We start from the raw sequence: 25,171 nt of genomic DNA, 5'->3' as shown, positions 1-25,171 counted from the left end.
GCAGACACTTATGGCTGTTTCCTCTAGATGCCAGCAAACACTGGAAAAAAGATTTTTTTCTCTACACTAAAAAATGAAAAAGATGTGCATATTAATCTGAAGGGAGGAATATTACCTTTTTTTATGTAATATCCACCTACCCAAATCTAAACTCTGCTCATACCCATATACAGTGGAATATATGCAATATTCCAGTGTCATTTTACAGAAAACACTTTGAAATTATATAAAACACTGCTGAATGTTATAAATATTATAGTATATGGTGTCTGTGATATAATAAACAGAAAGGAAAAAAATAGGCGCTTTATGATTTTTATCATTTTATTCTTTCAGAAGATACAAGACTTATCATTTTACAAATTATTTGCCTAAAATCTGTGGTCTATTACAATCTAGAACAGGATCCTCATCCTCCAGATTTATATAATTCATTATATTGGCATCAGATTTGTCACCTGTGTTGTGCATCACCTCAACATCACCGGCCAGCCTCCTGGAGATCTGATGCCAACTGTGCCCACTGTGCCAATCTTCAACAGAACATGAAACAAAGAAAAACACTATTTATACATAGTTTCTGCACTGTAATAATATCCATTTCACAATATCAAAATGTAGATTTACTAAAATGACCATTTTATTCCACTTATGCATAAATTTTTTTTTTATTGCAAACAGAGGATACAGATGACATATGAATAGCCAAAACATACATAAACTACAATAACAAAAACATACAAAAAAATAAATAAATATATATATAAAACAAAATTGCTAGGGGAAGCTTATTTAAAAGAAAAAGAGGTCCATATGTTGACAGTTTTAACAGCCTTTTTGTTGTTTGAGCCAGAAATCAGATTAATATAATGTTCAGCTTCATGGAAAAAAAGTACAAAACAAGGTTTTTTAGCACTGAATTTACATTTATGAATATGAAATTTTGCCAAAATAATTAACAGATTTATAATGAAACACGTCTTTTCATTATTTTGACTTTTATAAAAGCAAAAAATAACATCCTTCCACAATAAAGAAAAATCTTTATAAATATGATCAATTATGAATCTGCTGAGGTTTTGCCAAAATGTTCTGGTGAATGGGCAATACCAAAAGAGGTGCAAGACAGTTTCTGGGTGGTCTTCACAAAAAGAACAGTTTGTATTGATGTCTCTTTTAAATTTAATCATGTAATGATTAGCCGGGTAATATCTGTGAATTATTCTGAAAGATACTTCTTTCACCTTGTTCACTAGCAAGTATCTGTGAGGAATCATCCAAGCCTTTTTCCAATCAATATCATTTACAAATCGGTTCCAATAAAATTTAACATTAGGAATAGAAACAATTTCTTTCTGGAATAATGCACGAATGTTCTTATTGTTATGAGGAAGTTGGGAAAAACAGATTCTTCCAACTGGCGAATCAGCCACATCGGGGAGAGAGATAGAGGTAGGTGGCAGTCTGCCAGTATATTTAAAAAGCATGATTGTGCCTGATGGAATGCCGTCAAATACAATTGCGAATTCTTTCGGTGTAACTGGAATGTTATATGTTGACAAAAAGTCTCTATAGGAGAAAAGTCGCCCCTCTTCGTTAAATAGCTGGTCCACCAGCAGAATCTGATTACGTACCCAATTCTCAAAAAAAAGAGACTTGTTCTTATACAAAATATCTCTGTTATTCCAAATTAGATACCTGTGAGGTGAAAAATTATGCTTGTAAATAAGAGACCAAGCTAAGAGGACCTGCTTGTGAAAAGTGGACAGTTTTACAGGGAGTTTGTCTACATTGTAGTTACAATTCAAAATAAAGCGCAGACCACCAAAACGAGAAAATATATAATGGGGAATAAAGTTCCAAATCGAGACAGGGTTTTTAAGAAAATGCTTAGCCCAATTAATCTTAAAAGTATTATTTAGAGTATTGAAATCCAAAAAATTGAGCCCACCAGATTCATATTTGTTCATAACAACACTTTTTTTGATATAATGGATACGATTTTTCCAGATGAAGTCAAAAAGCATTCTGTCAATATCTTTACAAATTTTACTATCCAAGTGTAAAGAAAGGGCTGCATACGTAAGCCGAGATATCCCTTCAGCCTTGGTAAGCAACACTCTGCCTTTTAGAGATAAGTCCCTTTGCAACCACTGGTTCAGTTTGTTCTGAGTTTTATTAATAATTGGAGAGAAATTTAACGGACATCTCATTTTCTGATCTTTAGATATAATTATACCCAAGTAGGTAACTTCGTTCTTAATCGGAATGTTGCAAATAGATTGTATATTACAGTCTTTTAAAGGCAACAGCTCGCATTTATTAATATTTAGGCATAAACCAGATGCCTCTGAAAACTGGTTAATTACTTGAATGGTGACAGGTATCTGGCTTGCATTTTTTAAAAAGATTGTGGTATCATCAGCAAGCTGACTGATGATGATATCCCTACCCGCAATAGAGATTCCTTGTATAGCACTATTACAAACATAGGTTGTGAGAATTTGAGTACAAAGTAAAAAAAGATAAGGGGAATTCGGGCATCCCTGTCGAATACCCCTTTTCAGATTAAATCTAGGGGAAGTTCCATTTTTTAGTTTTATAGAGCTATTTCCATTAACATATAAGGTTTTAATTGCTTTGCGGAAAAATTCCCCAAAACCAAATTTCTCTAAAGATAAAAAAATAAATTGGTGTTCTATTGTATCAAAGGCCTTATAGAAGTCTAAGAGGAAGATGAAGCTATCTTCTGATATTAAGTCAGAGTAGTCAAGAATATCTAATACTAGTCTAATATTATTAGATATATGCCTGTTTCTCATAAAGCCTGATTGTGTCTCATCTATAATCGTGTCAAGAGTTTCTTTAATTCTTCTGGCAAATATTGAAGCCATAATTTTGTAATCATTGTTTAGCAGACAAATGGGTCTCCAGTTGTCAATAAAGAGTGGATCTTTTCTAGGCTTGGGAATCAATGTGACAAGCCCTTGAGTGAGGCTAGGAGGAAGAGAATCATTCTCTATACTCTCTATAAAAACCTGTAGTAAAAATGGGGCCAAGTGTTCTGAGAACGCTATGTAAAATTCTGCATTTAACCCGTCAGTGCCCGGAGATTTATTGTTTTTAAGACGAGCAATCGAATCAGTGACCTCTGTCAATGAAAGAGGGGTGTCACAATAATCTTTGTCTGCCACATCAATCTTTTTTACATTATTTATTGAGTTAAGAAAATGAGACGTAACTTCTTTATTATATTTTGAGCTGTATAAATTGCTATAGAATTTTGAACAAAAATCTGAAATTAATTTAGCGTCATCAGTAACGACCCCATTAATATTTAAATTATGGATAGAATTGATTTTAGATCGGTATCTTTCAAGACGGAAAAAGTAAGCAGAATTTTGCTCCCCCTCCTCCAGCCATCTCTTCCTAGACCTTACAAAGGCTCCCTCAGCTTTTTGTCGATATAATTCATCTAATTTGTTTTGGAGTTGTAAAAGTAGTAGTCTATCCTCCTCTGAAACTTCCTCGGGCGGTTTCTGATAAAATGAGGAAATTGTATTTATGACTTCATCTTCTTCTGCTCTTTTAGCTTTGGCAATAGCGGTTCCATACTGTCTCAAGAATTTTCCTGACTCAAATTTAAGCAGTTCCCAGTTAGTGTTGTAAGATTTTTCCTTTTTAGCCTTGTTGTAAAAACGAGTAATTAACATAATAATTTCAGCCTTAACCTTTTCATGTTTTAACAGGGAATTGTTTAATTTCCAGTAGCAGGATCTATGGAATGTATTAGATGCACTAAATTGAATGTTTATATGAATTGCTCTATGGTCAGTAAGGGGTGTGGCAAGGATACTTACTGTAACATTCTCTTTATTAATGTTACTGGATAATAACCAAAAATCAATGCGAGATTGACTGGATCCTGATCTGTTGCTCCAAGTAAAGGATCTATCATCAGGAAATTTTTCTCTCCATATATCTACAATGTTAAATCTACTCATAAGTCTTTTAAGGTTTGCGCTGATGGAGGAAGGCTGCCCAGGGGGCAACCTGTCAATAGCATTATCTAGAGCAATATTAAAGTCTCCACCAATTAAAAGAATAGAGTTTGGGTATCTGGTGAGCCAAAATTTAATTCTTTCCTCTATTGAATCAAGTAATTTATCATTCTCAAGTTTGTTATTGTAACCATAAATATTAATAATTATGCTAAAAATGTTGTCAACTCTGATTACAAGACAAACGTAGTGTCCTAGGGAGTCACAGTCTGAGTGTAAGATATCACCTGAGAAAGTATTTTTAAGTGAGGTTACTCCAGCAGATCTCTCTGAGCCCTGAGAGAACCAAATATCGTTACCCCATTGAGATTTCCAAAAATTGACATCAGCAGAAGTGGAATGACTTTCTTGAAAAAAACTAAAATCTGTACGAAATTGTTTGGCAAATAAAAATAAGGCTTTTCTTTTACAAATCTGTCTTAGTCCCCTAGCATTTAAAGAAACAATAGATAAAGACAAAGTTATTAACGAACACGAACAATGAATAAACTAGAAAGTGATCAATAACCAATTGGTTAGAAGGGTAATACCGGATAAGGGGACCGAGCGCTGCTTCATATTAAAAAAAAAGTCGGTAAAGAAGAAAGGATATAGTTCCGGCCAACTAAAAAGCGCAGCGTCGACATCAGTTAGGCCTATATAATCAGCTGCCGTTTGTTAAACGAATAAAAAAAAAAATAAATAATAAAAAATAATAAAAAAAAACAGAACAAAGAAATGGCAGTGAATTTGTAAATTAAAGTGCCTTTGTAAAGTCCTAGTAATAGTCCAACAAAAAGTATAATATTACAATACCAACTCTGAATGTAGTGCAAATCAAACCAGTCGGTGTCCTTGTGTTAACACGCAGCAGGCGAATCTGTTTATTAGGTGGGCAGGGAGACTTCTGATCCGTTGACAAATCCGCGACCGGCAATGAAGAAGGCAGGTTTGCCCTCCTCTCGAGCTTTTTTTATCATTGGCCAAAGTTTACTCCTCCGTTCTCTGTCTTCTTTAGAGAGATCCTCCGCAAATTTCAATCCGTTGTCGCGCAGGTACGGTGACGTCTTCGCAGCTTTCCATACGGCGTCTCTGCAGACACGTGCGATGAACTGAATGATGATGCCTCTGGGTCTGTAGTCATTCTGCCGCTTAGTGCCGAGCCGATGTACAGTGTCGATAGCGTCAGCCAGCCTGTTCTTTTCCTCCGGCAGAACAGCCTGACAGATCTCAATGGCCTTCTTTCGTATGTTTTCCTTTTCTGATTCAACAACTCCGTAAAGTCTAAGGTTCCATCTCCTGGAGTATCTCTCTAACTCCGAGACCCTTAGCTGACATGAGTCTACTCGATTTTCCTCTTTTGCCATATTCACCTCGAGTGTACACACTCTGCTTTTTACATCCTTGATCTCTGCACACACAAAGTCAATTGTCTTTTTAAGACCTTCAATTTTAAGCGCATTGGCACTGACCATGCTTTCAATGTTGTCTGACCGCGTGTTTATCAGAGCTGAGAGGCTAGCTATGATGTCGTTGGTATTGGTTTGTGCAGACACGACTGTGGACATCATTTTCTTCTTCGGTACTGGCGACTTACTGGGAGTGATAGGAATCAATGGAAATTCTTCCATAAAGTCTTCCGCAGTGGCGAGAGGTAGGGAAGTAGAGGTATACTCATGACAACTGTCAACTAAAGCATTGCCAGCCTTGGAAGTAACGTTGCTAGTATCTGGACTTAGCTTCTGTCCGGTGCTCTCTTGGCCTCTTTTCCTTTCACGTTGGTTTGGCATTGCTCAATGGCTCGTCTTACAAGTGCTGTAGTATTTCTCAAAACAAAATTAGTGCTTGGCGAGATAATAAATCTAGTTTTACCGTTTCCAAAACTTTCTTCGCAGAGCTCGGTAGAAAGCGTCTACTCACTCGGCCATCTTGGCACGCCCCCCATTTTTGTCACTGTCCGATCCGACTCTGTTGAACTCGCGTCTTTTGTAATAAGTCCGTCACAGATATGCGACGCGAGATTAGTTCCGGTTAGATATATATACTAAATGCTTGCCTTAGCAGTTGCTTTGTGAGTAAGGCTCGCGCCTACACAAATGGCATGGAGATCTAGTGTCAGAGCGCTCAGAGCGCGTCTTCTCTCAGTTCATTCGAAAAGGTTTTTCTTACCAAGGAAAGCTCACAGAAACGTGAAAATGGTCTCATTTGAAAGATTACATCCTAAGCTAAAAGGTGATATAGATTATGTGGCTGTTTGCGGCTGACTGAAGCCGCCATCGGAGCAGGAATGTGATACTTTTATCTGTCATCTCTGTTTGATTTTATTTCACTGCGCGATTCTTTTGAAGATATTTCGGTCTATGATTGTCTCACAATGTAATAATCTACATCGTCAAATTCCTTAGAATGAGAGCTTTCTTGTGATATATGACTTGACTGTTTTGTGAAATATATAAAAAATAAATATTTGTAGAAATATTTCTTCGCAATCATAAAGCGGAATTTTTTGCCTGGGACCAATGCATATTTAAGCTAATATTTCATTCGACATGTATCATGAAAACGAAAGTGATGGTATTCTTTGTAAAGCTTAGATTCTAAGCTTTAAAATGATACCATGAATTGTCTAATACCATATAAGGAAGTTTATTAAAAGAACGTACGAACATCATAACAAAGATTTTCGATCCCGGTACCGGGTCGGTGGAGTTTATGTGGTTAAGTGCCCTGCAGAGTGCTCCCTTTGAGCCTCTGCAATCAGTGGAGCTTAAGTTCCTGTCAATGAAGACAGCGCTCCTGGTTGCATTGGCCTCCATCAAGAGGGTAGGGGTCCTGCAGGCATTTTCGGTTGACAAAGCGTGCCTGGAATTCGGGCCGGCTAACTCTCACGTGATCCTGAGACCCAGGCCTGGATATGTGCCCAAGGTTCCCACCACACCCTTTCGAGACCAGGTGGTGAACCTGCAAACGCTGCCCTTGGATGAGGCAGACCCAGCCTTGGCACTGCTCTGTCCAGTACGCGCCCTTCGTGCTTACGTAGACAGAACGCGGTGTTTCAGGACCTCAGACCAGCTCTTTGTCTGTTATGGTGGGAAGCTGAAGGAAAAGGCTCTCTCCAAGCAAATGTTGTCTCACTGGATAGTGGACGCCATTGCTTTGGCATACCAGCAGCAAGGTCGACCATGCCCCCTTGGTGTGATGGCCCACTCCACTCGGAGTGTGGCATCCTCTTGGGCTCTATCGCATGGCGCCTCGCTAACAGACATTTGTAGAGCTGCAGGCTGGGCGACACCCAACACATTTGCGAGATTCTATAATCTCCGTGTGGAGCCAGTTTCTTCTCGTGTACTCGCTTCAACTAGCCGGTACTAGATTCTGCTCAGGTGTCTTCGCTTGCTCGCCATTCCTCTCCACGGACGGGATACGTGCGATATTTTCCTCAGGTGAGCCTCATAAGCCCTGAGTCTCCTCCAGCACTGTTGACGTCAACGCCAGAGTTATGCCGCCGGCAGCTTTCGCGCTTGGCTAGGTACCTCCATGTGCATGGTTCCCCCTCTGGGTGACCCCCACATGTGTATTTCCACTGTAAGTCTCTCTGAGCATGTGTCTTTCCCTCGGCAAGCCACCTTGCCACCCCTGGGGTTGAAATATTCCACCTGCGGCTGGACACCCCAGTGTTACTCCATATGCAGCCCTCTGGGTCATATGTGTATTCCAAGTCCCCCCCTTCAGGTTGGGCATAATTGCATATTTCCTCTGAGATATGCTTCCCAGTGTACCTTGGTATTCCTGTGTTAGGTAGGACTCCTTCGTCCGTGCTAGTCTCACGACAGGGAGCTCAGACTTACACAGGGCACTGGAAGACAGCCGAGGTGGCGTGATTAGACTGGGGACCCCATTCGTCGTCATCCGACGTAACTCGGAGTGACCACAAAAGGGAACGTCTCGGTTACGTATGTAACCCTCGTTCCCTGAGTAGGGAACGGAGACGTTACGTCTCCCTGCCACTTCCGCTGTACCGCTGGGAACGCCTGAGTTCAGTCTCGGCTCCTCAGCGAAGACATATCTGCATGTTGCCAGCGTACTTCCTTATATACCCCCTGCGTGGGGCGGAGATACGCTATGCAAATTCCGCAGACCCATGGCATTTCATTGCCATTGGCTCGTTTTATATACTCGAAGGTGATAGGCTTTCTAAGCGAAACCCCATTCGTCGTCATCCGACATAACGTCTCCGTTCCCTAATCAGGGAACGAGGGTTACATACGTAACCGAGACGTTTCTGATGCAGAAAAGTTAGTTCATGCATTCATGACCTCGAGACTAGATTACTGTAATGCTTTATTTGCTGGTTGTCCTGCATCCTCAATAAACAAGCTACAGTTGCTAGAGTTCTTACTAGGTCAAGAAAATATGATCATATAACACCAATTCTATCATCTCTACACTGGTTACCTATTAAGTTCCGTATCAACTACAAAGTATTACTAATGACCTATAAAGCCCTAAATGGTTTAGCTCCTGGGTATTTAACGGAACTTCTATCGCCCTACAATCCATCGCGCTCTTTAAGATCACTAAATTCGAGGCTTCTGGTCATTCCTAGGATATCTAAGTCCACTAAAGGAGGGAGGGTGTTTTCACATTTAGCTCCTAAACTCTGGAATGGCCTTCCTGATATTGTTCGAGGCTCAGACTCGCTGTCCCAGTTTAAAACTAAATTAAAGACGCATCTCTTTAGCCAAGCATTCACATAATACTTACCTTTTATACTACAGTTGAATCAGATTGAATGCATTAATATTATGAACAGCAGCTACGCTAATTATTTCCCATCTGCTTTTCTGTTGTTATCTGCTTTTCTGTTGGTAAATAGAGTTCGTCAGCTCCAGTTTGTATCCAGCCTCTCATGGAAACTTCAGATGCCCCAACACCTGTGAAGAGACGACTCGACGCCGTCGATATGTTATGCCCTAAATTAATACTTGATTAACTAACTGTATTTTTCTATGTACATTTCTGAAATGCACTTTCTGTAAAGCTGCTTTGAAACAATATGTATTGTGAAAAGCGCTATACAAATAAATTTGAATTGAATTGAATTGAATATCATTTTCTTGCAAGAAAGAGCACAATTGAGCGGACACAACTTTTTCTAGTATTTTAGACATAAATGGAAGATTTGAAATGGGTCTGTAATTTGCTAGGTTATTATTATGATCTAATTGTGGTTTCTTAATGAGAGGTTTTATAACTGCCAACTTGAATATTTTTGGAACATGACCTAAAGATAAAGACGAGTTAATAATATTGAGAAGAGGCTCTTCCACTACAAGTAACACTTCTTTCAGTAGTTTAGTGGGTATTGGATCTAATAAACATGTTGTTGGTTTAGATGCAATGATAAGTTTATTTAGCTCTTCCTGTCCTAGTTGTTCTTCAGAATGTGAGTCTGACACTGCATTGGGCTGTGATTATGGGGCGTGTTTCAACCGAACCAGGAAGGAAAATGCCTCTGCACTCAATTGGATAGACCTAGAACCAATAAGAGCAACGGAGTAAGTGACGCATGTTTTTCATTCATGTTTCCGATCGACAAATGCCTTGATCGCGGTTCTCTGTTCCTCTTTTAAAATGAATGCGCGGTCGATATCTTCTATAACAGACACGATGGCGGAATCTACACATAATGTTTTATAAACAAAGTTCGGGAGGAGCACGTTCAAATAATCAGTCCAATCAACTTGTCATCAAACAATTACCGTCTACCCTATCAGCATGAGAGGAAGCATATATTTATTCACTCTGTCAACTCACCTAACATTCCTTGACAGTTTTCAGCATCCCTCCACTCACTCTCGGCTTGTCCTTCCACAGCCTGGAATACGGGGGGAGTACTTTGGGTTCGGGCCGAATATCGAGCCCGAGCCCTCTCCTCGGACAGCACGCCATATATGCATTTATTCTATCTGACTTATTTGTAAGTGTGAACTCGTGAAATCTTAATTCTCCAGCGGCAGTCATCTTTGTTGTAAACAAATTCAACCCAAGCGCTCTTTGATGACGTGGATGATTACATTACCGTTGCTCATCTGTCCATCATCGTATAAAGCCCGCCCTGACAATTTGATTGGTCCGAACAATTTTTGTTCGGGCATAATAGCTCCTCAATGGATCGAGTCCAGACCGAACTTCCTGACCTAAAAAATTTGTGGGCGGGGCTAAGTTCGGCTGACATCCAGGCTACTGAGTTTGTTCAACTACCATCATGGTGCAGGCCCCCGCTCAGAGATCCCCTCGGTCAACTTTACTGAAGTAAAAGCTGCACAATGGAATTAGGGCTGAACGATTAATCGCAAGAAAACCACACGCGATTTGCGATTATCTTATGCGCAGCGTGTCAGTGAAGTGCGGCTGATTGGTAGTAAATACTGCCCCATCTAAACGCCAGAGGGCGCTCTCACGCAAACACGATAAATATGCCCCGCTGCAGAAGTACAATAATGTGCATCATTCCAGGAAATCCCCATCGCTGTAGCTGAATAAACAGAAGATTGAAACGCTTTGATTAAACAAGACTTATAAATACACGACTGCCTTATTCTGTGTAAGAAGGCACATCATCTCACAGGAGGAGGAGCTCAACTGTCATTATGAAGTGAGTTTGGAGTAAATGCATGTTATTAAATTTTGTCTGTTGTTGGACAAGAGGTTCATAAATGCTTCTCATGTTTTGGAAAGATGTTTGACGCGTGTTGTTTTTTCAAATGCACGTTATAAGTGACTCAAACTCACAGTGCTTTCAGATGGAGCAGCGTTTACAGAGCCGTACATCAATGACAAACTGCGCATAAAAAATAATCGCAGCCTTTGCGATTTTAAAATCGCGATAAGCCATCTCGATTTAAGTGTGATTACATGGAAAGTGCAATTAATCGTTACAAAATTATGTTGGCATTAGTGGAATTGCATTAGCAAATCATACTTATCTGATCGTTATCAGTTTGTAGTAGTAAACTAAGAGATGTCATATCGATCACAAGTTCAGTATGGAGTACCACAAGGCTCATTACTAGGACCGTTGCTGTTAACTCTGTACATGCTACCCTTGGGAGATATCATTAGGAAGCATGGCATTAGTTTTCACTGTTGTGCTAATGATACTCAGCTCTATATTTCTTCACGCCCTGACGAAACTTACCAATTCACAAAATTAACGGAATGCATAGCTGATATAAAAAAAATTGGATGACTAGTAATTTTCTACTACTTAATTCTGAAAAAAGAGAGATTCTAATTATTGGACAAAAAAACATCCTCACGTAATAACCTAGAATACTGTCTAACACTTGATGGCTGCTCTGTCAAGTCTTCGTCGTCGGTTAGGAACCTGGGTGTGCTTTTTGATACCAATCTTTTATTTGAAAGTCATGTTTCTAGTACCTGTTAAACTGTATTCTTCCATCTTAAAAATGTATTTAAATTACGACATTACTTTCAATGACAAATGTGGAACAGTTAGTTCATGCGATCATGGCATCAAGGCTAGATTATTGTAATGCTCTTATGGGTGGTTGCCCTACATGCTTCATAAACAAACTTCAGCTGGTCCAAAACGCAGCAGCTCGAGTTCTTACCAGAAGCAGGAAGTATGACCCTATTATTCCCATTCTGTCAACACTGCATTGGCTCCCTATTAAACATTGAATACATTTTAAAATATTGCTGATTACTTCCCTAGTAGAAAAACAAACAAAACAAAAAACAACTAATACTTTATTGTATTTGAAATAGATTTTCCTTTTCAATAGTACATTGCAAATATACTGAGAAAAAATAGTACTCTCTTTAAATATATTAAAAGTATATTAGCATCATGCTTTTGCCTATTTTCACAATACAACTTTTAACACACTTTAAAATAATTGTATTTTAGTATATTTTCTAAAAATACATTTTAGAAAAATTGACTTGAAGTGAACATTCATTTTATTTTTTAAAAGTGTATTTATTTGCACTTGTAGGTATATTTTAACTGTGTGCTGGAAATGATCATTGTAACAACGCATTGAAAGCATACTTTCAAAATACATTGTAGTATACAATAGTATAGCTAAGTATTATTTGTCTATTAATGTGCATTTGTTATTGAAGACAAACACCATACTTAGTATACTTTAAGTACATGCCTGTGTAGGGACTAATTACATGCTTGATTAGTAATATTAAAGTGTACTTTATTTGTGTTACAAATAAATTACAAATTCATTCCGAATGTCTTTGAAACGTGTGTATACACACATATACATATACAACCCAATCTGTTTTTAATTTGAACAAATTAAATTTGTACCCTTAAATGGGTTTGGGAGTAGCCTGGCAACTCACCATTGTCAGGGCTCAGTCCAAGTGGCGGGATAAATGGCTGTCTTTCAAATTCGCTCTGCATGCAATAGGACAGCGCTACAACCAACCAGAGCGTTTTCCCAACAGCGGAGCTAGTTGATGATAGATTCAACTTTTGCCGTATCTGGCCGGCAAAACTATGAACACATCTTCCTGTTTTAAGAATGACTTAAGTGCCATTCTTTGTTCTTTTCTCAAAGAAAAGCTTAACTCCAAGTCCTCCAGAGCCACGGACAAAGCCGATTAAAAAGACTGCTGTTCGCCAGCAGCAGCAGCAGCTCTTCTTTGTTTTCAAGTAGCAGGGAATTCACGCGGAACCGTCACACTCACAACTCACATTATGTAAAGCCCGCCCACCAACTCTATACACATTTTGATTGGCCTGACTAGAGTTTGTTTTTTCCAGCTCGAAATTCAACGGAGAGTTGCTAGACTACACTGGCTGCAAAATAAATTTTGCTGCCGCTAGAGTGCGTCTAGATTTCTAGGCTAGTTTGGGAGTGTTTTGTATTTACTAATTCGGGAAACAGACACAGTCTCTATGATATCATCTAGGTGAAAGAGTCTCTATGAGACAGCTAGCAGACGGTCCATTTATCCAGTCTGTCTGCTTCCTAACCTGGGCCCCATATTACTAGACAGAAGAGCAGCACCATCCCAGGAGGGATGAATATCATCTCTTTTTAACAGGTCAGATGGTGGTGCCCCAAAAACTTTTCCAATTGTCTATGAACCCTATATTATTGTGCAGACACCACTTAGACAGACAGTCGTTGAGTGAGGACAGTCTAGTATCTCATCACTCCTGCGAACAGGAAGGGGGCCAGAGCAAATTACAGTGTCTGACATCGTACTTGCAAGTCCACACATCACCTCTTTAATGTTAATTTTAGTGATCTCTGACTGGCGAAGTCGAACATCATCAGTGCCGACGTGAATAATAATCATAGAGAATTTACGATTAGCATTAGCCAGCACTTTTAAATTTGCTTTGATGTTAGACGCTCTGGCTCCCGGCAAACATTTGTCTATAGTGGCTGGTGTCTCTATTTTCACATTCCGTGTAATAGAATCACCAATCACTAGGGCACTTGCAAAAGGATTCTCAGTGGGTGCGTCACTGAGTGGGGAGAACCTGTTTGATGTTCTAATCGGAATGGAACAGCGGTGAATGTCCTGCGACTATGCTGTTGCGTGGGCTCTACTACAGCCGGAACCGAACAATGTACGGAGTTCACTAAGCTAGTCACATTCAAAGCAATATCTAAAGCCCTTGCATTCTTACTGTCCTCGATTAAAGTTTAGATTGCGTGTCTCTAGTTCGGAAATCTTCTCCGTCCGCCTGACTATCTCCCTGAATTTATCACATGTGTAACCCTCACCGCTGACAGAGAAGGCTATGCTATACATGTGGCAGGCAGTGCAAGTGACAATAACAGGAGATGACATGACTCGTGTTTGTTGATTGATCCAACTCACCACAGTTGTTTGATGGACTTGTAAAAGGCGTGAGCCTTCAAATATTCAGCAATGTTGTTGACTTATGAATTTACACACGGTTTGTCCTAAAACATATATATAAATAAAATATAAATAAAATATATATATATAAAACACCACATTGACATATAAACAACATTAAAAACTTGATTTTCACCACAGTGGATCTTTAGGAAGTCTCTCTTCAATAATGTAATTGACACTCATACGTATGTAGCCTACAGGACGTGTTCCTTGGGTAAAGAAGGTTTATTAGCTAAAGGTAGCTGTGAAATGTTATTAATTAAAACTGTAAGAATTCAAAATTAAATTAAAAAAGAAAATTAGAAATTAAAAAATATAGATCATTAAATGTTTGATTATTTCATGATATAGAGTATACAGAGTACATAGTTTCTATAATGTAAATCATAGTTATGTGTTAGTGTTCGGTCCGAGTTCTTGGAGTAAAAACAAGTGAAAAGTCGACTCATATAGGTTCATTTGTAGAAGTGTAGTGAAATAAACTGAAATAAGGTGGGGCCTCCATGCTTGGATTTGTTGGTCCAGCATAGACTCTCTCATGGACGGATTGAATTTAGAAGCCAACACCTTGCACACTTTGTCATGATCCTCAAACCATTCCTGAACGGTTTTTGCACCCTAGAGTACTCCCCCCCATATTCCTGGCTGTCAAAGAACAAGCCAAGAGTGAGGAGTCAGGGTGGTGGAAGGATGCTGAAAACTGTCATGGAATGTTGGATGAGTTGACAGAGTGAATATATATATATATATATATATATATATATATATGCTTCCTCTCATGCCGATAGGGTAGACATGGTAAGTGTTTGATGACAAGTTGATTGGATTGATTATTTGAACATGCTCCTCCCGAACTTTGTTTATGAAACATCACAAGATATTCAAGACCTGACGGTTCACTTGCTGCCTAATATATCCCACCTTTTGAAATGTGCCATTGTAATGAAATAATTATTCAAAAAATGTTTTTCACTTCATGTTGTGGTTTTAATCAGCACCTTTCCAAAGCTCAAGGATGCTGAGGTGGTAAACTGTATGAATTCATACAATGGGATTCATACAGAAATGTACGCTTAAAAAACAAACAAACAAACAAACAAACATTAATTTCCACCCCTAAAACTAATTAAAATATATATATAAAAACACATAATATTTAAGCACAAATCATTGTCTACTGGTGAAAAGAAACAATAGATCAACTAATTGTTTTCTACTTTACCATTGTCAAATGTGCTTAGGTGCTCCAACTGAGATTGCAGGCTGCATAAGTGCTAAATGCACTCCTAGATCACTAGTTGAACTCTGCCCGGGTCTGTAATGAGAAATGGGGAGAACAAGCTGCATTGAATGTGTGAGTATGTGGGAGCTATTATTTGAATGAGGACCACATCATTGGTTTACCTCTGTTAATTGGGCCACTTTGGACATGGCTTAAAACCATCACTACGTAGTCTAACTGAAGTGAAAGGAGAGATAGCCTGTCATATATGTGTTTATGGCTGTGCGTTTATTTGTGTTCTGAACATCATGAAGGTGTGCATTTAAAGATGATGAAGAGTGTTTCAATTAATCTATAAGTAGATCTACGTGTCGGCAGGTGTGTGTTTGGATTTGTTATGTGAATTCGTGTTTTCTCCCAAGCCGCTGCCTGCAACTCTTTCCCACCTGTGATGCATTAAGTACCTCAGGCAGCATAATGAGCTGCAGGTGTGCGCGCTGGTCAGAGCTGAGTGGCGCGAGGGTCACCTGCTGTTTGTTGTTTGGCGTCAGCGAGAGAGGGCAGCGCGCACGTTAAAATAGCGCCTGGCAACAGCTCAGCACTTGACGCGCGTTTACTCCCTGTTCTCCAAAACATTAAGATCCCCATGGCAAAAAAAAAAATAAATAAAAATAATAAAAAAAAATAATTCCAGCCTAAACTTTTCTCTTTTCTTTCGCTGATTGGCGCACGCCCTGCTTATTGTTCATTATTATTCTGCTTTAATTACCGTACTGGCGTTTCGCAGCAGGAAAATGACTAGGAGACGCACTTTTAGAGGCAACACAGTACGAGTAAAATGTGACAGTTGGTAAAGAGGAAATTGACGTTCACGTCCACCAAATTGCTTGATGAATAACTCGAGTTATAGACACTGTCACCCACATATTGCGTTTACCTCTGTTTGCCTCAATGGTGAAGAATCTGTTCAGTAATTATGGTTTATGTTAGGCGGCCAACTTCTGCTTTAATACAATTAAGCCATTCAGAAGACAAAGTGGGGTGTTACGTTATGGAAGATTATAATCGCTTAGTGCCGAAGTACTGGAGTTTAGACTGAAAATTGAAGTTTAAGCTTGTTTTCATCACCGTAATAATTATTACAGATACTTGAGACACCATTTGGTCTTCTTTAAACAGCCTTAGAAACTCCAAATGGTGCCTCAAGTGTATTTCCTTCATGTTTATCATGCTAGAAAAAAAGGCCACCACTCCAAAATTCTGATTTCATTATACTATAACCGTTTTTAGTTGAAAATAATAGTTTTTAGTTTGGTGTAAACAGCCCCTAAATATTAACTGCTCATATGATGCTTGCCTCTCCAGTATATGCAATTGAGAAAGTCTGAGTTTCTGAGATACAAGCTCCAGAAGTTGAATACATTTGAGAAAGGATTTACCTTTCAAGAATTGGAAATTTTCCTGACCAGAATTGTTAATTAGATATTTATGACTATCACCATCATTATACTGTATATTCCAAAGCCATGTCTCCTTTTATGGCTGTGGGTGTGCAGCACCCTTTAAAGAACCGCAATGGATCAGAACTTTCTATTTGCCTCTTTTTACCTTGATATGTAATAGGCCTGTTGGAATTTAAGAATACATTTGATGCTTGACATTAAAAAATAAATGGTCCTCATGTATCTTCAGTAGTCAATAGTCCTTGTATATCTTTAGCAAAATTACCCATGTAGTTCTCCAAGTGTGTGCCAATATGGAGGCGGAAAGTCCAGGATGAATCTACTTTTGAATACGTATTCCCGATTGGAAGCCATGTGTGAAAGCACTTGACAGTTTTCCAGTTCTCTGCCTTTCACCACACAAATCTCTGTCTGAAGAGAAGCTGACACAAGATTGCTGCTCCAGTGTCCCTGACGCATGCACAGGTGCCTCCGGCTCTAATACTACAACCTTGTGCCAGATGTCAGACCCATTCAATTGAGGGGCAAAACACGCACCTGTGATCGATTTGTCTCTATCTGTCGATTGACATTGTCATGGTGCTGTGTGAAATAACTGAGGAGTAATTGTCGGTCTTGCCACAGATTAAGCAAATAAACCAATTCGTTAGTATCATTAATTATGTTTAGAGTTGAAATCAGTGATATTTTTAGTGGATCTCAAAGTGTTAAGAAAGGTTAAGAACGTGGTACATGCTGAGCTAACAAAAATATTGACATGCCTGTAATTCCATGAATGAAGACATATTTAGTAAGTTCTCCAGTGTAATAAACCTCCAGAGAGTATTTTAGTAATGTCATTTTACTTCTGTCATTTGAGCCTAAAATAACTATCCACATTAAGACACGCAGCAACCTAATAACTTTGGCCCTCTCCAATCATCTGTCCAATCAACCGTCAAATGCCCATAATCATTTCTATACCATGTAAATTGAAGCCCAGGTGTCCTTATGGCCATGCGTGAAGCAGAAAGTGGAAGAGGACCCTTTCTGGCGGGTTTAAAAAGCCATTTTTTGCAGCCGTTTATAAAGCTCAACAATACATCTGTGGTCAGGGCAGAAAGATGTGCACCTACACATGTGTTCATCTCAATGGAGTCACTGCTGGAGCTGAGGTATACAGAGAAATTAATTAATATGGTGATCAACATTTATTAGAGGTTTTAGAAACACCTCGTTTGGCTTTGGCACAACAATGTATTGATGAAAGCATTATTAACATCTCATGATGTCTCATGAATGCGCTGTAACCACACATAACTATTGATGTCATCACTGTGACATGTTATAATGCTTAAAAGAACTTCACTTTTGTTGCACAGGTTTTAGTATCTATGATATTTCGTTGATGTAAAAAGTAATAGTATGAAAAAGATGATGTTGAGGAGTGGCAACGTGTATACTTAGAACTATCAATGTTAAAAAGTGGCATTTTGAAAATACACAAAAAAATATTTCTTTGGAAAATACTTCCAAGGTCAAAGTTCAGACCAAGACGAGGATTTTCATATATACACACATATATATTAATAACATATATTTTATCATAGAATTACATTCATACAATATATAATCATTTTAGACTGTTTTATGTTTTATAATGATATTGACAGAATTTTATGATAACATTTTATGAGAATTTGTCATTGGTGTTATCGTGATTTGTTAATGGTATCACCCCTTTCTTCATTCATGAAATAAAAAATAAAATGAAGAACAAAAGTCAATTTGTCCTTTAAAAATAATGTCAAGATGGTAATAAATACTACAAGCTTTAACCCTCTGGGCTTCGTCACCCGAAAACGGGCGAAAACTTGAACGTTTCGAATTGTTTAATTTTTTTGCTTCATCGGATGGGGGTGAAACTTGGTGACTTTTGTTTTATTACCTATATGAACACACAAACAAATCAAGGAGATGATTCTGATATGTTAAAGGGTCGTAAAAAAAAAAAAGTCACACTTAGCTTCCTCCCGCCCGAAAACGGGCGACATAGGAAATGAATGGGAAATACGAATAATAGGAAAACTCAGAGAAACTTTTGGTGGTACAAGCTACAGATCAGCCACTGTGCTGAAAAAAAGTGTACAGCAATGAAGGGGTGACACTCTAGAACATCAAGAGTGCAAATAAGACACCCTCCCCCCCACACACACACACCTACACATACAAACACACACACACAGAGAGAGAAATGAACTGGTAAGACTGAAACAGCTAATTTTGCCCCAAACTATATAAAAATGATATAATCATAATAACTCCAAAACTATAGCAAGGAGAGTCAAAAGGTAGGTATCGTTTGAAAGAACTCTTTTTAAATTTTTTGAAAATATAAATTACATTACATTTGGACATTGTCCTGCCAAGAAACAGCGGATAAAAGACAATATATATATATAATTTTTATTATGATTTTGCATATCTTTCTTATTTGTCATGGAATAACTCAGGAAGGAAATAAGGTAGGAGGAAAATTCTTTTTTAGTGAAGTCCCCCTACATGTTAGCTGCATCTGGATAAAAAAATAATAATTTTTGGACAAAGGAGTCAAAAGTTACAGCATTTGGAAAAGAGATAGCCTTTTTGTACAGTCTTTGACACCCCCTCATGGGCAATTTTTTCTTCATGAAGAATATCTTGTCATAAAAGCAATAGATTATGTTAATTTTGGGCTCATTTTAATTGTAATAATATGCTGTAAAAAATGAAGTACCATTTTCAATTATCTGAGAATGTTTCATGAGCTGTATGATGTTTTTGACACATTGCAGTACATTATTTTATAGATTATGAAAAAAAAGAAATTCTATTTATCAGCAAATAACTCAGCAATACTTAAGAGTTTTTCAAAGTGGATACATTCACTGTAAAGTTCAGACTCTAAGCTTTCAAATGACATCAACTTTGTGTTAATCAAGGCAAGATTTTTAAAAAATATGGTAAAGAATATTTTCGCAGCTAGGTGGCGCCTGCTGGCGGTACACTCGGTTTTAGAGGGATTACTCAGCACTCGTTAGGAGTTAATAAATGTATTTAGATGCATTAAAAAGCTGAGATCCTAAGCTTTAAAATGATATATAATTTGTGTTGTTCCATTCAGTGGTTGCTTAGTAATAATTTTTTTTCTTTCCGAATGGGAATAAATCAAATAAATAAATAAAAAAGCTATAGGCCGCCTATGGGCGGTTATAGGACATGACACAAATTAATAGATTTTGAAGCCACTAGATGGCGCTCTTCTCAGGTGAAAAATTTTTTTTTTTAGGCCTGCACTCTATTTTGATGTGAAATGTTGCATTTATTGAAAAAAAAAAAAAAAAATATTAATTCTAATGGAAAAAATAGCTCATAAAAATTATATAATTAATGCAAAATATCATAAAAAATTCCAAAAATTCTAAATAATAATCAGAAAACATAATAGAACAAAAATATATTTGATTGGTTATTCTGGGAAAAAGTAAAGTAAGATTTTAAGGCTTCGCCCGTTTTCGGGCGGGAGGAAGCTAAGTGTGACTATAATACGAAGAAGCAAAACCTGAACTGAAGTAAATTCAAAACTTTGTATGTCATAAAATTAAAAAAAAATTCAGATGATCTTTGTATTTACAGTTTTTAAGACATTACCTTCACTTCAAAAATGCAAAACTATAGAAAGATTGTTCACATATTAGGACACTTACCTGATGTAACTGCTGTAATGTTTACAGTTTCATGCATATATGCTTTATCACCTTGTTTTTCGTATTATTTTACCCTCATTTCATGTTTCCATATTTCATGCTTAACCATCCTGAACCACACTTGAACCAGTCCCTTTATAACCATTAGCATATCAAGATGTTCAACACTGAAATAGAACAAGAAACTCATACTGTACCATATGAACAAGCGTAAAAAAAAAGATTGCCAGTGCTAAAAACTTCTGTTTTCGGTCTACCGTGAGAAATGACATTTGTTCCATGCTTGTTTTGTCTGTGTTGTAATTGAAAGCAGGGAGCAGAGAGTGAAACACATGGCACAAAGACAGTGAGTGTGGTAGCCAGCAGTCAGGCCTCTCTGGCTTGCCTCTAGTGTTGGCTGTCCGTTCCCATCACGGCCCTGCTGCGTGGTGTCATCCATCACTCTGCCCGTGTTACTGAAAAGATGTGGGTGTAAACACATATTGCTCTTATACGCACAAACTTCTGCTGTACTACCACGTCATCTCTTTGATTCCCCTCTCAAATGAAACAAAACAACCCAAGCACGAATAATAACATTATGGCTGTATTAAATTTTAAAGATCAGTTCTTTCATTTTATGGATGTGAAACACTATGTTACTGGATACCCTTTGGATTACAGTAAATTTGTGTAACAGCACAAGAGAGGCCATACACTTACATATCATGCATCTCTGGAGATGTGAAGCCGTAGACCAGAATGGAAACCATTCTTGTGTCTTATTCCCTACCTTCCCCTGGGGAACCTCAACAAATCCCATGTATCTAAGCCTCACTTTGCTTCCCCCTATTCCATAATGGTCTGCATCAATTCTGCATATAGGCGAAGGGAGAAAGAGGAATGGAGAAGGGAAACGAAAAAGAGGGAATGGAGCACGCCTGCAAACATAGCCACATGTTGGACCTCGAAGGCCCCCGCATTGCGGCTGTCAGGTTGTGGGGTTCACAGGATGGCGTCTTGTTCCCACAGCGCGACAGAGGGTGAGAGATGCCTGCAGAGGTTCGTCCGGCCCGTGCATGTGATATTAATGCTGAACCATGAGGGGTCGAGGCGTTAGGACGACTGCACACCCATGCCTAGAAAACCACAAATGGAAAACCACTGATTATATACTCTCCAAAAGAAACCTCTTGGCAAAAGATAGGTATCACTGTGTTTAGTCTTCTTGGAAGTATTGGGGACTCTCTCTCAGCATGTCTTCTGTACTTATATGTGCTGAGGACTTTTTCATATTCTTATATAATTTGCAGCATACCTCTACTAAAGGAAGTCTTATCACCGCTTAGATCCACCTTAGACAACTCCCATCATTCTCTGTGCTGCAAAGTTATTCTTATCTATCACAGTTCACCTTAAACCAACTCTGACTCTCTCGTTCGTTCTCTCTTTCACATTGGCTCATAATTGGTTCCAGAAACCTGGAACGGTCTCTAGCGAGCTGCGCTGCATCATAACGTTGTGAAGGTCAGTGGTCCCTCCCTTCAAATGCATGACTTTAAATGACTCCATCATTTAAATACTCTTTGCAACCCCCCAAAAAAGTTTTAGGAGGGGGACAGAGACAAGTTCAGCTACAAAGTGATGTGTGATGACCCATCTCTTGTCCTGTTTGCATAGCTATATCAGGCTTCTGTGATTCTGGAGAGTATCCAGACTTTCCCTTTGAATTTAACTTTAACAGCCATCCAAATATATACACTTAAGCAACATATATTATGCCTCGTAACAGCAATAACGCAAGCCATATTGTATATTACACTCAGGTTTTTCATAACATTACGAGTCTATGTTCCATCCTCCTCGTGGACAGCTGAGCGTATATTACCCACTCAAGATGCAATCCCTAAAAAAAGATAAAGCAACACAGCAGTGCTCTGAGGCAGCTGTGGAGTGTAACCTTGGCTTTCATGAGCTCACGGCAGAACCGGAGCCAGACCAGTGGGATCTTGGCTCACTCCTGGGCTCTTGGACAGAGTGTTCAGAATGCGTTAGGAGCTTCCACACTCTCACCCACTCCCATATGGTGTGCGAATCTGGCCTAAGCGCATGTTTGAGAACTAAAAAAACGTCCCATATGTGTGTCTGTTTCTTTTCATTTGCTTCCAAACCCAACAGAAGCCCATCTTCTGTGGATTTAACGTCTTATGTTTTCCCCCTATGTATTATCATAAAGAAAATATAGATAAGAGAAATTTAATCAAATAGATTACATGCCTCTTGTAGACACAATTAAAGAACATTCATGCAATGTTTTACATAATAATATATTTGTATACAAAGTAGGATGAATTAAGGTAAGTGGCCTAATTTAAATTAATTAAATTACCTAAATATAGATCTGTATCGGGCCGATTTTGCTTTTTTTTAAATTGGTATTGGTTATCCTAAGCCTGATTTTTTTTTTTTTTTTTACATAAGCTGTCACACAGCTGTATGCACCCTCAAATGGGTTTGCCAACCAACATTAAAGGAGAACTCGGCAACTCTAGCGAACTCTAGTCACTTCTTCGCTGATTTTCCCTTATGTTGTCGCATGTTTTCCCCACGAGCTCCCCCTACAGCTGTGGGGGGGGCGTATATGTCACAACACGGTCGTAAAAAACTCACTTGCGGCGGCCTCCTCCCCCTCTCTACCGCTGCTCATGTGCGTTTGTTTTGATCGGAGCAAGCCAACTGTATCGTGTGGAGCTTTGTCTACCGAGGTGGGTAATCTGGTAATACATCATACATGCGTGTGTGTTTATGTTGAATTGCCGTAAAGCGATTCGTGTTTCGCGCTCGTTCTCGTTCTCGTTCCCGCTTCTCACGAGACTTCCAATTTCTATTTTGCTGGGACGGTAGTGCCCAAGTTGCAAGGTTGGTTTTCCGCCTGGGAACGCTGGGGGGAGCGGGGAAAGTCACCAATATCACCAGAACAGGTAGTTTAACCATCCAAATGATTTCTAGACAGTTTTATTAAGTTAAAAAAGTTACCAAGTTCTCCTTTAAAAGGAAAAGAAGATGCTCAATGTAAGCGCATGAGTTTTGGGTGCATCTCAATCTAAATCTGCACCCTGGTTCAGAAGTCAGGGCACTGATCAGGGAGTCGGACATTTAAGGGCTGTCTCAATCGCAAAATCCTTCCAGTGCACTGATACGCTCACTCCTTAAAAAGTCCCACATTACACAGTGAAAACCAGGGAGCATCGATGCTCACTATGTTCCCTTAATAGAAGTTCTGAAGCACGAAACCAAGTGAGCCAACTCACTACACAGAATGACACAGGATAGATGTTTTTTTTTTTTTTTTTTTTACATTTTTATACAAACCATTATTTAATTATATTTCAGCAAACATACATCGCTAGACATCTAATGAACATAATCTAGCTAACAGTAGTGATGTTGTACAATGAGGACATTGTGAAAGAGAGTCATCAGTGTCCCAAAGTGTAGTGACTGGCTCACTACACAATGGGGCACTGATGACTCTTTTTCCTTACTGGAAAAGAGGGATACTCATGACTTTTTGTCCTCAATGTCCTTACCAGTGCCCGAATTCGTATACACGATAGACTGATTCACAACATCGGAAGCTAGAGAGATGATCCGGGCATTGGCAAGAACCCTGGTTCTTGGGACAGTAATTGGGACAGTAATTTTATTCAATTTCTGGCGACATGACTATGTACAACGTTACCGTTGTAGAACATTACCACTGGTATTAAACAGCATTTATTTTTGTGAGATTATTTCTTTATGCTGTTTAAACACATTGTTCTGTAACACATCCTTACAACATTTCAACCAAATATTAATTATAAATGTTAACTATATGCTGACATATAATAGAAAAATAATTCATTGAACAATGGGCCGTCATTAATAGGTAACAATGCAGGAAGTAATGCAGGACTAATGAATAGTACCACATTAACACTTCAGCTACTACTATTAACTATTATGGAAACAAGATTAACTAATCAGTTGATATCAAATTTAGGACTGAGATATTTACTTATTTGGAAATTTTAAATTACTGAATGAGATTGGCACCATTAAGAACTAATAAGTAAATATGAAAAATTATAAAGAATTACTAATAATTACTGATCACAACAGTGTCTGAGATGTGAACAATTTTCTTCTTTTACTCTCAACGTGGTCATACGATGCATCACTTATTACTCGGGTATTAGTCACTCTGCAGGAAATACTAATTATGTGGACCATTATTTTAAAGTGAAAAATATGTGTTTCACTTTAAAATAATGGTCCAGATCACTTGTAGTTCCTCAAGTGACTAGGTAACACTTGAGTACTTAGTGATGCATTTTATGACTATATTCAGAGGAAAAATATGATTGATTACCTCTCAGAAACACGATAATGTAGTGATAAGTAAATAATTGGTAACTGTTTATGATTTGTCATAGTTAGGTAATAATTATTAATCAGGCTAATCTCATTTATAATATTTATTGATTACGTAATAAGGAACTATCTGAGTCCTACATTTGAAATTACTTACTGATTAATTAAGCTTTATTCCATATTAGTTGATAGTAGTAGCTGAAGTGTTGATATAGTACTACTCATTAGTCCTGCATTACTTCCTGCATTGTTACCTATTAATGACAGACCATGATTCTAAAGTGTTACTGATTATTTGTAAGTGTGAGCTTGTGAATTTGCGGTTTATTTTTATCTACAGTCACTCAGACTGTCTGAGACATCATTGCTATAAAGTCATTGCCACAACGAGTTGAG

Source organism: Scardinius erythrophthalmus (assembly GCF_964197995.2).
Source record: "Scardinius erythrophthalmus genome assembly, chromosome: 2".
Lineage (NCBI taxonomy): Eukaryota > Metazoa > Chordata > Actinopteri > Cypriniformes > Leuciscidae > Scardinius > Scardinius erythrophthalmus.
This window is presented reverse-complemented; position numbering follows the sequence as displayed.